The sequence below is a fragment of the Malus sylvestris genome, chromosome 3 (genome assembly GCF_916048215.2).
Source record: "Malus sylvestris chromosome 3, drMalSylv7.2, whole genome shotgun sequence".
Lineage (NCBI taxonomy): Eukaryota > Viridiplantae > Streptophyta > Magnoliopsida > Rosales > Rosaceae > Malus > Malus sylvestris.
The window spans coordinates 7165551-7177329 of NC_062262.1; the positions used below are offsets into that span (position 1 = coordinate 7165551).

Here is an 11779-nt window from a genome sequence, read left to right on the forward strand (position 1 = left end):
TTGTTGAAGCTTTGTGAGTAAAGCATGTAGTTTGAGGTAGTGTTCCCTTAATTTCCCGAGTGAGGAAAACTTCTCGGTTGGAGACTTGAAAAATCCAAGTCACTGAGTAGTCACGAACTTTTGAGTACCAAGGCGTAGTAGCATATGGTGGGAGTCCCCCAAGTCTCTAGTCGAGGGAGTTGACGAATGAGGTGTCTTGCTAATAGTCCATGTCGTAAGTACCAAAACTTCATTCTTTTGTTTTCTAAGTGGTAGCCCCGGACTTTTTCTTCATAGATTTTGTTTATGAAGGTTGCTAGGCCCGAATAAGTGGAATTGCAGAAGGTGTAACCGTTGGTGCATTAACATCATATGGAAGCATCACAATGATGGAAGCATCACAATGATGAAAGCATCATAATGATGAAAACACCATAATGATGAAACATCATAATGATGTTTCTTTGGTGGAATTGTTTTTCATTTCCCCTAACAACCGGAATTGTTTTTCAACATAACACCATCATCTGTAGGTCGAATCACAAAGTTGTCTTCATGAAAGTTGTTCGTTAATTCCTTAACTACAACATATCCAAATTGGAGAGCCATCGGAGCAGTACAACTCCAGAAATCCAGGTATGATGAGTGACTGTTTATCATTTGTCTGTCAACCCGTCAGATTTGTTGTGAGCTTTGAAACTCTATTTTCTCTTGCTCAGATCAGCATGCTTTCTTCATTGAAGTTGTTCCTCAGCTTGTGAACTACAACATATCCAAATTTGAGATCCCTCGGAGCTGTATAACTCAAGAAACTCAGGTATGATGAATGACTGGTTATTATTTTTCTGTCAACCCGTCAGATTTGTTGTGAGCTTCGAAACTCCATTTTCTCTTGTTCAGATCGGTATGCTTTCTTCATTGAAGTTGTTCCTCAGCTTGTGAAATACAACATATCCAAATTTGAGATCCCTCGGAGCTGTATAACTCAAGAAACTCAGGTATGATGAATGACTGGTTATTATTTTTCTGTCAACCCGTCAGATTTGTTGTGAGCTTCGAAACTCCATTTTCTCTTGTTCAGATCGGTATGCTTTCTTCATTGAAGTTGTTCCTCAGCTTGTGAACTATAACATATCCAAATTTGAGATCCCTCGGAGCTGTATAACTCAAGAAATTCAGGTATGATGAATGACTGGTTATTATTTGTCTGTCAACCCGTCAGATTTGTTGTGAGCTTCGAAACTCCATTTTCTCTTGTTCAGATCGGTATGCTTTCTTCATTGAAGTTGTTCCTCATCGACTCTTTCATAACATATCAAAAATTCAGGATGAACTAACGGTTAAATATTTCCAGATCTTCGAAACATCACAACAGCTTCGAAATCTGCAAGAAGCCGACTATCATGTTTGGAGCTTCAACACTTTAATTTCCGTCGCTCAAACAGAAATGGTTCCTTCTTGAAAGTTGTTCATATGCTCAAGAACTATAGGGTGTCCAAAATTCAGCTCCATTGGAGAAGAGCAGAGGTTGCAGAAATTTGATAGATGAAAGGAGGCGGAAGAGGGAGAGAGAGAAAAAGTCTCCTGGGTTGGATTTCTATTTTGGGGCAGATTCCAATTTTTGTAGCACCTTCATTATTGATGAATTGCTTGTACTTTTGTCCATTATGAAATTTGGGACTTTGGCTTGTTGTTGGATCTATTATAATATGTTTGAGAACATATATAAGTGAATAAGTAAGAAGGAAAATTTTGGGCCCTTGTGGGTGTAAAACAAAAAATGTTTATGTTTACCCAAGTGTTTTTGTACAAGTTCAAGGGCATCTTGGGTTTTGTGAACAAAATTTGTTTATTTGGAGCAAGGTTTTGTGTTGAAGCTTTGTAGGTGAAGCTTTGGTGTTGAAGCTTTGTGGGTGAAGCTTTGGAGGTGAAGCTTTTCGGGTGAAGCTTGTTGGGTGAAGCTTTTTAGGTGAAGCTTTGTGGGTGAAGCTTTTTAGGTGAAGCTTTTCGGGTGAAGCTTTTTGGGTGAAGCTTTTTAGGTGAAGCTTTTCGGGTGAAGCTTTTTGGGTGAAGCTTTTTAGGTGAAGCTTTTTGGGTGAAGCTTTTTAGGTGAAGCTTTTTGGGTGAAGCTTTTTAGGTGAAGCTTTGATGGTGAAGCTTTTTGGGTGAAGCTTTTTAGGTGAAGCTTTGTGGGTGAAGCTTTGTGGGTGAAGCTTTGATGGTGAAAGTATGTAGAGGGAGCTTTCTAGGTGAAGATTTTTTAGGTGAAGCTTTGTAGGTGAAGCTTTTTTAAGTGAAGCTTTTCGGGTGAAGCTTTTTAGATGAAGCTTTGTGGGTGAAGCTTTTTAGGTGAAGCTTTGTGGGTGAAGCTTTGGAGGTGAAGCTTTTCGGGTGAAGCTTTTTAGGTGAAGCTTTGGAGGTGAAGCTTTTCGGGTGAAGCTTTTTGGATGAAGCTGTTTTTTTTTTTTTTTTTTTTTTTTTTGGCGCTTGACACGGTCTTCATTTGCTTGTTTTGTAGTGACTGTGGAAGACGGATTGCTTTCTGATTGAGAAGAGTGAGGGCTGAGTTGGCTATGAATGTAAAAGAGTGAGGGCTGAGTTGGCTAAATTACCTCTTTATTGAATTCATTGCCAAATGGCCTTCATTACATAGGATGCCAAACGGCTATAGCTCAACACTTGTACATCGTGAGTCTATTTGTAGTAGTACTTCAAGTGATCAGCGTTCCATGGATGGCCAAGGGTCTTGCCATCGGAGCTTCTAAGTGTGTAAGAGCCAGGGCGACTGATGCCAATGACTTCATACGGTCCATCCCAGTTTGGACTAAGTGTGCCTTCACTCGGGACTCTGTCGCAGAGTAATCTTTTCTTTAAGACCCAGTCTCCTATTTTGAAAGAACGAGGCTTGACCCTAGAGTCATAATAGTTGGAGATGCGCTGCTTGTAGGCGACATTCCTCAAGTGAGCTTGGTTTCTGTGTTCCTCGACTAAATCCAAGTTGAGGGTGAGTTGTTTGTCATTTTCACTTTGAATGTAGTTCTGGACTCGGAATGTTGCTTGCTCGAGCTTAACAGGGACAACCGCCTCTGTGCCAAAGGCAAGTGAGAATGGAGTTTCTCCTGTTGAAGTCCGATATAAAGTGCGATATGACCAAAGAACTTGGGGTACAAATTCTGGCCAACAGCCTTTAGCTTTGTCCAAGCTGGTTTTCAAAGTGCGCTTGATTATTTTGTTGATGGCCTCAACTTGTCCATTAGACTGGGGATGAGCTGGAGAGGCAAAGCATAAGTTGATGTTGAACTTAGAGCAGAACAACCTGAACTTCTTGTTGTCGAACTGTCGCCCATTGTCAGTGACTATCGCATTGGGAATGCCGAATCTACAAAGGATGTTCTTCCACACGAAGTCTTCTATCTTTGCCTCAGTAATGGTTGCCAAGGGTTCTACTTCGGCCCACTTTGTGAAGTAGTCCACTGCAACGACTGCGTAACAGACTTTGCCCTTCCCTGCCGGCATTGGGCCGATCAAATCAAGTCCCCACTGGGCGAAGGGCCAAGGGCTGATCATAGGAGTAAGAGGCTCTGGAGGGGAATGAGGAATAGCCGCATATCGTTGACATTTGTCACATGAGCGGGATACTTTGATGGCATCCTGGTGGAGTGTTGGCCAGTAATATCCTTGGCGAAAAGTCTTGTGTGCTAGGGACCGAGATCCAGCATGATCTCCACAGACTCCCTCATGTATTTCCCGAAGGACGATTTCCGCCTCGGCAGGCGTAAGACACCTTAAGTATGGCAGGCTAAAACCTCGCTTATAGAGTTGATCATTGATGATCAGGTAGCGGGTAGACTTGTATCGAATTTGCTTAGCCTGGACTTTATCATTTGGGAGGGTGCCATGAGCAAGGAAATTATAGATCGGGGTGATCCAACTATCCCCCTGTTGTAAGTTGCATACTTCTGCGGCCATGGTGCTTGGTGTTGCCAACAGTTCGACATGAATTTTTCTTCCAATCTTGTCTTCCACAGCCGAGGCGAGGCGAGCCAGGGCGTCTGCATGACTGTTTGCCGCTCGAGGAACTTGGGTGATCTGGTAGTGGAAGTGCTTGAGCAAAAGTTGTGTTTGCGCAAGATATGCTGCCATGGAGCTGTCCTTAGCATCAAAGTTGTTGGTAACCTGGTTGACCACCAATTGGGAGTCACTGAAAATATCAATTTGTTTAACCCCGAGGTGTTTGGCCAAACGTAATCCTGCTAGAAGGGCTTCATACTCGGCCTCATTATTTGATGCCTTGAATTTGAAACGAAGAGCATACTCCATTGCTACTTTGTCGGGTGTAGTCAAGACTAGTCCCGCTCCACAGCCCTGTTGGTTGGATGAGCCATCAACATACAGACTCCATGCTGGGGTTGTTGGTTCTATCTTCTGAGCTTCCGGGGGTAATGAAGCCACTGCTTCAGGTGTAGAAGCAATGTCAACCGGATATGTGAAGTCGGCAATGAAGTCTGCCACTGCTTGGCCCTTCTCAGCTGGCTTTGGTTGGTAGGAGATGTCAAACTCACCCAACGCTATTGCCCATTTGATCATTCGCCCTGAAGTGTCAGGACTTTGGAGTATCTGTCGAAGAGGATAATTGGTAAGCACGGTGATGGAGTGCGCTTGGAAGTAAGGGCGGAGTTTTCGAGCAGACATGACCAATGCCAGAGCCAATTTCTCAATGTTAGAGTACCGTGTCTCCGCATCTTGTAAGGCTTTGCTAGCGTAGTAGACAGGTCGCTCAATATTCCCATCCTTTCGAATGAGAACGGAACTTACGGCTGAAGCTGATACTGATAGGTAGATAATGAGAATGTCTCCTACCTCGGGCTTGGAGAGTAGAGGGGCTTTACTCATGTACTCCTTGAGGTTTTTGAATGCCTCGGCACATTCATCAGTCCATGTAATGTACTTCCTACTTCCCTTAAGTGCTTTAAAAAAGGGAGCACATTTGTCTGTGGCCTTAGAAATGAACCTGGTTAAGGCTGCCACCTTGCCAGTAAGGCTCTGGATGTCCTTTGAAGTTACCGGTTCCTTCATGTCGAGGATTGCTTTGATCTTCTCGGGATTAGCTTCAATGCCTCGTTGGCTAATCATGAAACCTAAGAATTTACCAGAGCCTACGCCGAAGGCACATTTGTTGGGGTTTAACCTCATTCGATACCTCTTCAAAATAGTGAAAGTTTCAGATAGGTTGGTGATGTGTTGGTCAGCATGTTTGCTCTTGACTAACATATCATCAACGTAAACTTCCATGCTCTTCCCAATCTGCTCGGCGAACATTGAGTTGACTAGTCTCTGATAAGTCGCTCCTGCATTCTTTAGGCCGAAAGGCATGACTTTATAGCAGTATAGTCCTCTGTCGGTAGTGAAGGCTGTGTGTTCTTGATCCGAAGGGTTCATGAGGATTTGGTTGTATCCTGAGTAAGCATCCATGAAGCTCAGGAGTTCACACCCGGCCGTAGAGTCTATAAGTCTGTCAATAAGAGGAAGAGGGAAGCTATCTTTCGGACACCCTTTGTTTAGGTCGGTGTAGTCAACACACATTCTCCACAAGACCTTTTGAAGCAAAAGACTTTCTTTGGTCGGATTTTTCTTAACAAGGACCACATTTGCTACCCATGTCGGGTAATTGACTTCGCGGACAAAGCCTATGCCTTTGAGTTTTTCAACTTCTGCTTTCATTGCCTCGTATCGTTCAGCGTCATAAGATCTTCGCTTCTGTCTCACCGGCTTGATCTTGGGGTCAATACTCAAACGATGACAGATGACATCGGGAGAGATGCCTGGCATGTCCTCGTATGACCAGGCGAAGACTTCAGTGTTCTCTTTCAAAAAAGATATCAATGCTAACCGAAGGGGTGGTGACAATGTGGTGCCAATCTTCACCATGCGATCTGGATAATCTCTTGAGATAGGTACCTTCTCCAACTCTTCAGCAGGTTGGGCTTGCTGGGTGAAAGAGTCATCTCGAGGATCATCGGGTTGATTGTTGCTATCAGGAAGATCCAAGTTCGCTTCATCTAGGCTGGTCTTTGTGACTTGGTCATGTACAGACAGGGTTTCCTTGGGTCCGGGCAAGTGTTGTTGCTTAACTGAAGTGTTGTAACATGATCGTGCACTAAGCTGATCTCCTCTGATGTAGCCGTTGCCATGGGGGGTTGGAAATTTCATCAACAGCATATGCGTGGATACCATAGCCTTGAGATCATTGATGCCTGTGCGCCCAAATATGACATTGTATGCCGTTGGGCAGTCAACCACTAGGAAGTTAGTGGTAATGGTAGCCGTGTAAGGGCCTGTACCAATAGTAAAGGGTAAATGTATGCTCCCTAAGGGTTGCACGATATCACCGGAGAAGCTTATCAGAGGAGAAATCGAGCGATCGAGCAAGTGTTCAGCTACACTGAGTGCCCTGAAAGCTTCGGCAAACATGATATTGACCGAAGCCCCTGTGTCTACGAGGATTCGTCGAACATCAAAGTTGGCTATGTGAGCCTCCACGATCAATGGGTCGTTATGAGGGTAGATGATGCCTCTTTCTTCCTCAGGGTAGAAACATATCGGATCCCAGTTAGGCTTTTGATACTTCCCTCCCCTGATGTCTTCCACGTGAAACACTTGGTGACCAGGCCTCAGAATTCGTTCACTGTTTTTCATGGCCCTATTGGAAGATTCAGATATGGGTGTGCCGCCGCTTATGGAATATATGACATTCACCTGGCGTTGGTTACGGTTATCCCTTTGAGGGTGAAGGAGGAATTGATCAATTTTTCCTTCTCGTGCCAAAGCTTCAATACGATCACGGAGGATGATACATTTCTCGCTATCATGGCCGTTATGCTCATGGTAGCAACAAAACATGCCCGCGTTATTCGGGGGCGTGTAATCTGGGTGCCTCGGCTTTGGCTTTGGTATCAGGTGAGCTATGCTGGGGTAAATGGCCGCGCATGTGGCATTCAAGGGCGTGTATGTCTCATACCTTGGGGTAGGGGGTATCTTGACGCGGGTTTGACCCACTGCATTGACTGCCTGGGGGCGAGCGTTATTGTGGCGATACCCTTGGTTATCGGGATAGTGTCCCTTACTCTTTTTACTGAAAGGAGAGTGGTGAGGATGGAAATCCTTCCTCTTGCCTTGAAATTGATATGTCTGTTGATTCGGTGAAGCATTATGCAAGGCATGGGGAGGTGCCACTGCTGTTTGGAAAGTCGAGGTCTTCTCATTTAGGTGAGTCTGGCTTCCACCTCCCACTTGTTGATAAAGGATGGTTGTAGGGGGTTTCTCCTGATATGTCTTTGCCTCGGCGGAGGCATGGTTATAAGCCTGCGCCATCACCTCAGAGTAAGTCTTCCAAGTATTGGCATTGATCATGTATTTAAAGAAACAATCACGTAGGCCTGCCGTGAAGGCTTTGAGGGCAGTCTTGTCGTCTGCCTCGGCACACCGGGAGTATTCATGGCTGAAGCGGCCAGCATACATACGTAATGACTCGTCTGGCTTCTGGCGGATAGTGTACAAGTCATCTGCAGAGTGCAAGCGATCGGTTTGGAAAATGTGTTGGGAAACAAATAGTTTCCTCAATTCCTCAAATGAGTCTACCGTCTCAGGTGTAAGACGACAATACCAATTTAGAGCTCCACTAGAGAGGGTGGAGGGGAAGAGAAGACATCGCTCTTCGTCGGTGTGCATCCGGTATGCCATGGTGGACTCAAAGAGGTTAAGGTGCTCAATCGGGTCCTCTTTTCCAGTATAAAGTTGCAAGCCAAGCTTTTGCTTTGTCTTTGCTTGAAGGGGGGTGTTGAGGATCCTCCTTGTAAGAGGGCCAGGCCTGGGTTGGTTCCAGTCAGGTATTTTAGCCTGACGTTCAGCCTTCAACTTGTTTACTTCCTCAAGAAGTTGTAGGACAAGGGGGTCCTGAGCGGAGTTATGTGTCACTGGAGCTTTCTTTCGTAAATCTCCATCTCCTATTGGAATTAGGAAGGTTTGATCAAGGGCATGTGATTTTTCCCTGGACTCGCTGTACTGGCTTCCAGGGTATGTCTGTCGGAACACCTCTGAGTCCCCTGTACCCTCATGTCTCTCTAGGACTTGTTGCCCCTTCCCCAAATTGGTGGCCGGCTTGGGCCGTGGCAGGGGACCGAGTCGCTCAGAAATCCTTGGGTCATTGATCTTTGAGCTTATATGGATGGAATTCTCTCGACGTTGCTTCAGGAAATCCCGACAATCGCGAAAGACGGCTTTCGATCCTTCTGCCCCTTCAGCAAAGAGGTGTCTCCCTCCACTTCTCATGGTTCGGGTCGAAGCAACTGGGTTAAGAGAAGCCTCATGTTGATTATCAAGTCGAGGGGTAATCTGTTCCCCATCAGGGATATCTATGTCGAATGCATGTGACACTCCATGTTGGAGGGCACCCAGTTGATGGTTGACTTCCACGGGGGCAACAAGCTCTCCCACGGGGGCAACAAGCTCGCGTGTCTGAGCTTGCCTAGCTTTGTGGAGTGTCTCGAAGAGCTTCTCATATTGCTCCTGGAGGACCTCATTCCTCATTGCTATCTTGTTGTTCTGAGCTTCCAACTCATCGACTTTAGCTTGAAGAAGAACTCGTTTTCCTTCCTTCTTTCGTTGTTTCGCACTATGTGCAAGGGGGGTGTCATTCTGTGTGCTGTGGCTTCCTTCGCTTCCCATGTTGGAGAGGGATGCCTGATCAAAAGAAAGTGTACGAATGATAGAAACCAGCTTGACACAGCTGAAGAGAGTAGGAATAAGTGTCGTTTTCCACAGACGGCGCCAAATGTTGATGCACAAAATCAGCGAAGACTTTGGTACAACAGAAAGTGTCAGGTTTTGTGACCTTCGCTTGGTTGCTTGGTTGCTTCAGTCACTAGTGAGGATAAGTACGTAAATGAATAGAGACAGAGAAGCAAACACAGGATGTACGTGGTTCACCCAGATTGGCTACGTCCACGGAGTAGAGGAGTTCTTATTAGTAGTGAAGGGCTTACACAAGTACAAAGGATCAAGCTCTCAATTTAGTGAGTTCTTGTGAATGATTTAACACAAAATGGCATTAGGAAATATTGTGGGGGAATGACCCCTATTTATAGAAAAACTTGTAGCTTTGTCACATTGACATGTGTCATGTTATGATTGGTTCTTGATGTTGACACATGCTGCGCTCTGATTGGCTTCTAATCTTGACACGTGTCGAGTAGTGATTGGCCTCCTGGTCGGAGGGGAACTCTTCTGGGTCCTTGACAGTATAACGTTGGCCGGTGCTCGGTAGTTTCGGGATTGGTCAAGTATGGTACAAACAATAAGTAAATGTATGAAATTGAAATGTTTTAAAGATATTATATGAGGTTGCAATCAACCTCAAACCTGAGGGGATAAAATATAATTTACCCAAAAAGAAAGCACACGGTTTTATTTGCTTGTTTTGATGTGGAAAACTTGACGTATATGTTGAGAAAATTAATGTTAGCGAATCAAATTTTATCATATATGTTGAAAAAAAAATTAGTAAAGATATATTTTTATTTTATTTTATACAAGCATTAGTAAACTACTGAGATATTAACTGTTCATTCTTAGCTATTTCATAAGAAATATGATATATAGAAAAATATAAATATAAAAAATAAGGAAGAATAGAAAATAGAATTTTATAGTTTCCAAACATATTGGATATTTGAATATTATAGAACATACCTATTAATATAGCGATACAGAATTCTATATGTATCTATGAGATAGAGTATGAAATTCTATTTACTCACTTTAAATTGAGTATTTGTTTCCCTCCTTTTCCTGCTAGGATTGGAAATCCTGTATTGAAATAGAAATTCAAGTTTAAAAAGCACATTTGCTCTAAATAATGTGAATATTACTACCTATATGTGTATATTGACCTCTTATTACCTGGCTTGGAAGTATAGATGGTACTGCTATCAAGAACGGTGCTGCAATTTTGAATTATATGCCAAAATAAATTACCACTATGCAAGCCAACTTTAATCTATAATTATTTGCTACTTTATATGCAACAATATATGGTTGTTTGGATCCAAAATGTTATTTTGGGCCGAGCTCGAGCTCAAAAATATCCTCGGCCCAAAGGCGTTTGTTTAGAATCTTGTCATGGGCCGGCCTTATCAAGGTTGGCCGACTCCTGCTATGAGGAGGTTTGTTTTCGGATAAAGGTGAAGTAGTCGAGACCTGGTATGATAAGGAGTCCTAGGGATGCTAGGACTTAGGAAATGAATTTGGCTTGTTTAAAAGGTGGGTTCAAAGTCCCAGTTGAATTAGGATTGGCCGAGTCCTGGTTAGATTAGGTTAGGGAATCCTAATCTAATGTGGTTCTAGCTCGGCTATGAGAGATTGCTATAAATAGGGAAGGGTGTCCTTCAAATTCAACACACAAACTGCCCTGCGCAAATTCTCGCTCTATGCGAAACCTCTCAACAACCTTGAGATTTTTATTTTCCTTTTTCACCAACACATCTTCAATTTGGATAAACATCACTGTGAAGGCAACCGGTGAACATCTTCAGTTTGGATAAACAGCTCTGGAGCCGTAGAATCAACCGATTAATGAGCACTTTCAGTTTGGATAAACAACACTGCTTCTCGGCCAATTGATTACCTATCCAAGTCTCGGTCGACAAGGATTTTTGAGTCCTTGTTGGTAAAGGTCATCTCATCCCTTCTCGGCAAAGTGAGGTATTACCAAGTTACTACGTTCGGCACATTGAAAGCCGAATTTGATATTGAACTTCACAGAACTAGCAGCCTTGTCTTCAGGCTCTAGAACCCGAAGGCCGAGACGTAATCCTTCCTCAGCCGTAGTTGCAAGATCAAGAAGTCAGCAGTGCATCCAACGCCATATCAACACATTTTACTCCCCGGCCAAGCTCGGCCGATGAGTTGGCACGCCCCCACTCAACCGAATGACGTAGTTAGCTTATTAATTATTCGGCCTGCGCGCCACATAGGCGTGGTAGTTTTTAAGGTCAACATTTTGGCACGCCTAGTGGGACCCAATGCTAAAACTACAAAGTTCACATGATATATCTCGATTAGGCTTCATTGGATGAGATTTGTCGCCTATTAAAGAAGCAAGAAAAACTCCTTGAGAAGTGGTGTATAATTCTTGAAAGGCAAAAGGCTAGGGGGCAATTTTTCGCTTCGACCACAACCAACATTCAGCCTAAGAAGATTGTCAAGACGACCGAAGAAGAACCTAGGCCACCTGTTTTTTCGGTCGAGACTGCAAGTTTGGTAGGCCTAGAAGAAAAAGTTCCTGAGCCAAATACAAAAATTGACTGAGAAAATGATTCGTCAAAGGAATGCTCCAATGACGAACAAGGCCGAGACATAGGCCTAGCTGAAAAAGCCACGCCAATTGATTGCCAATATGGAGAAATCCCGTTCAGCTAAGTTGCTCGAGTTAAAAGTCGAAATTGGTGAAATAATTATGCACGGGAAGCTTAATTTTTCAATACATTCGGCAGTCAAAAATAAGAAATATTTTTCCAAATCAAAAGTATTTGGAAGTGATTCTTTATTCGGCCTAGAGCAAAATCAAATTGAGCATTTTGATATAAAAAGATTTCGACTTGGAATAAAGCATCGTTGGCCTCCTCCTGATGATGATTTAGCCGTTTTTATTTTCTTTTGCTAAAAAAAAGGAAAAAAAAGAAAAAGAAAACAGATGAATAAAATATTTTCTCAACCATTTGGCCTTTTAGGCCGATGCATAAGA

General features: G+C 43.6%; 1 long non-coding RNA gene across 5 annotated transcripts; it reads left to right on the forward strand.

Annotated features, from left to right (window-relative positions):
* The first annotated feature begins 368 nt into the window (after window positions 1–368).
* On the forward strand, window positions 369–2971 carry LOC126616819 (uncharacterized). Of its 5 annotated transcripts, XR_007621266.1 has the most exons (6): window positions 369–615; window positions 699–796; window positions 880–977; window positions 1061–1158; window positions 1334–1976; window positions 2159–2971. It is a non-coding gene; the product is annotated as an uncharacterized LOC126616819 (long non-coding RNA). The 5 variants fall into 5 exon arrangements; XR_007621265.1 differs by having other exon boundaries at window positions 1061–1976; XR_007621264.1 differs by having other exon boundaries at window positions 880–1976.
* Window positions 2972–11779: the final 8808 nt, after the last annotated feature.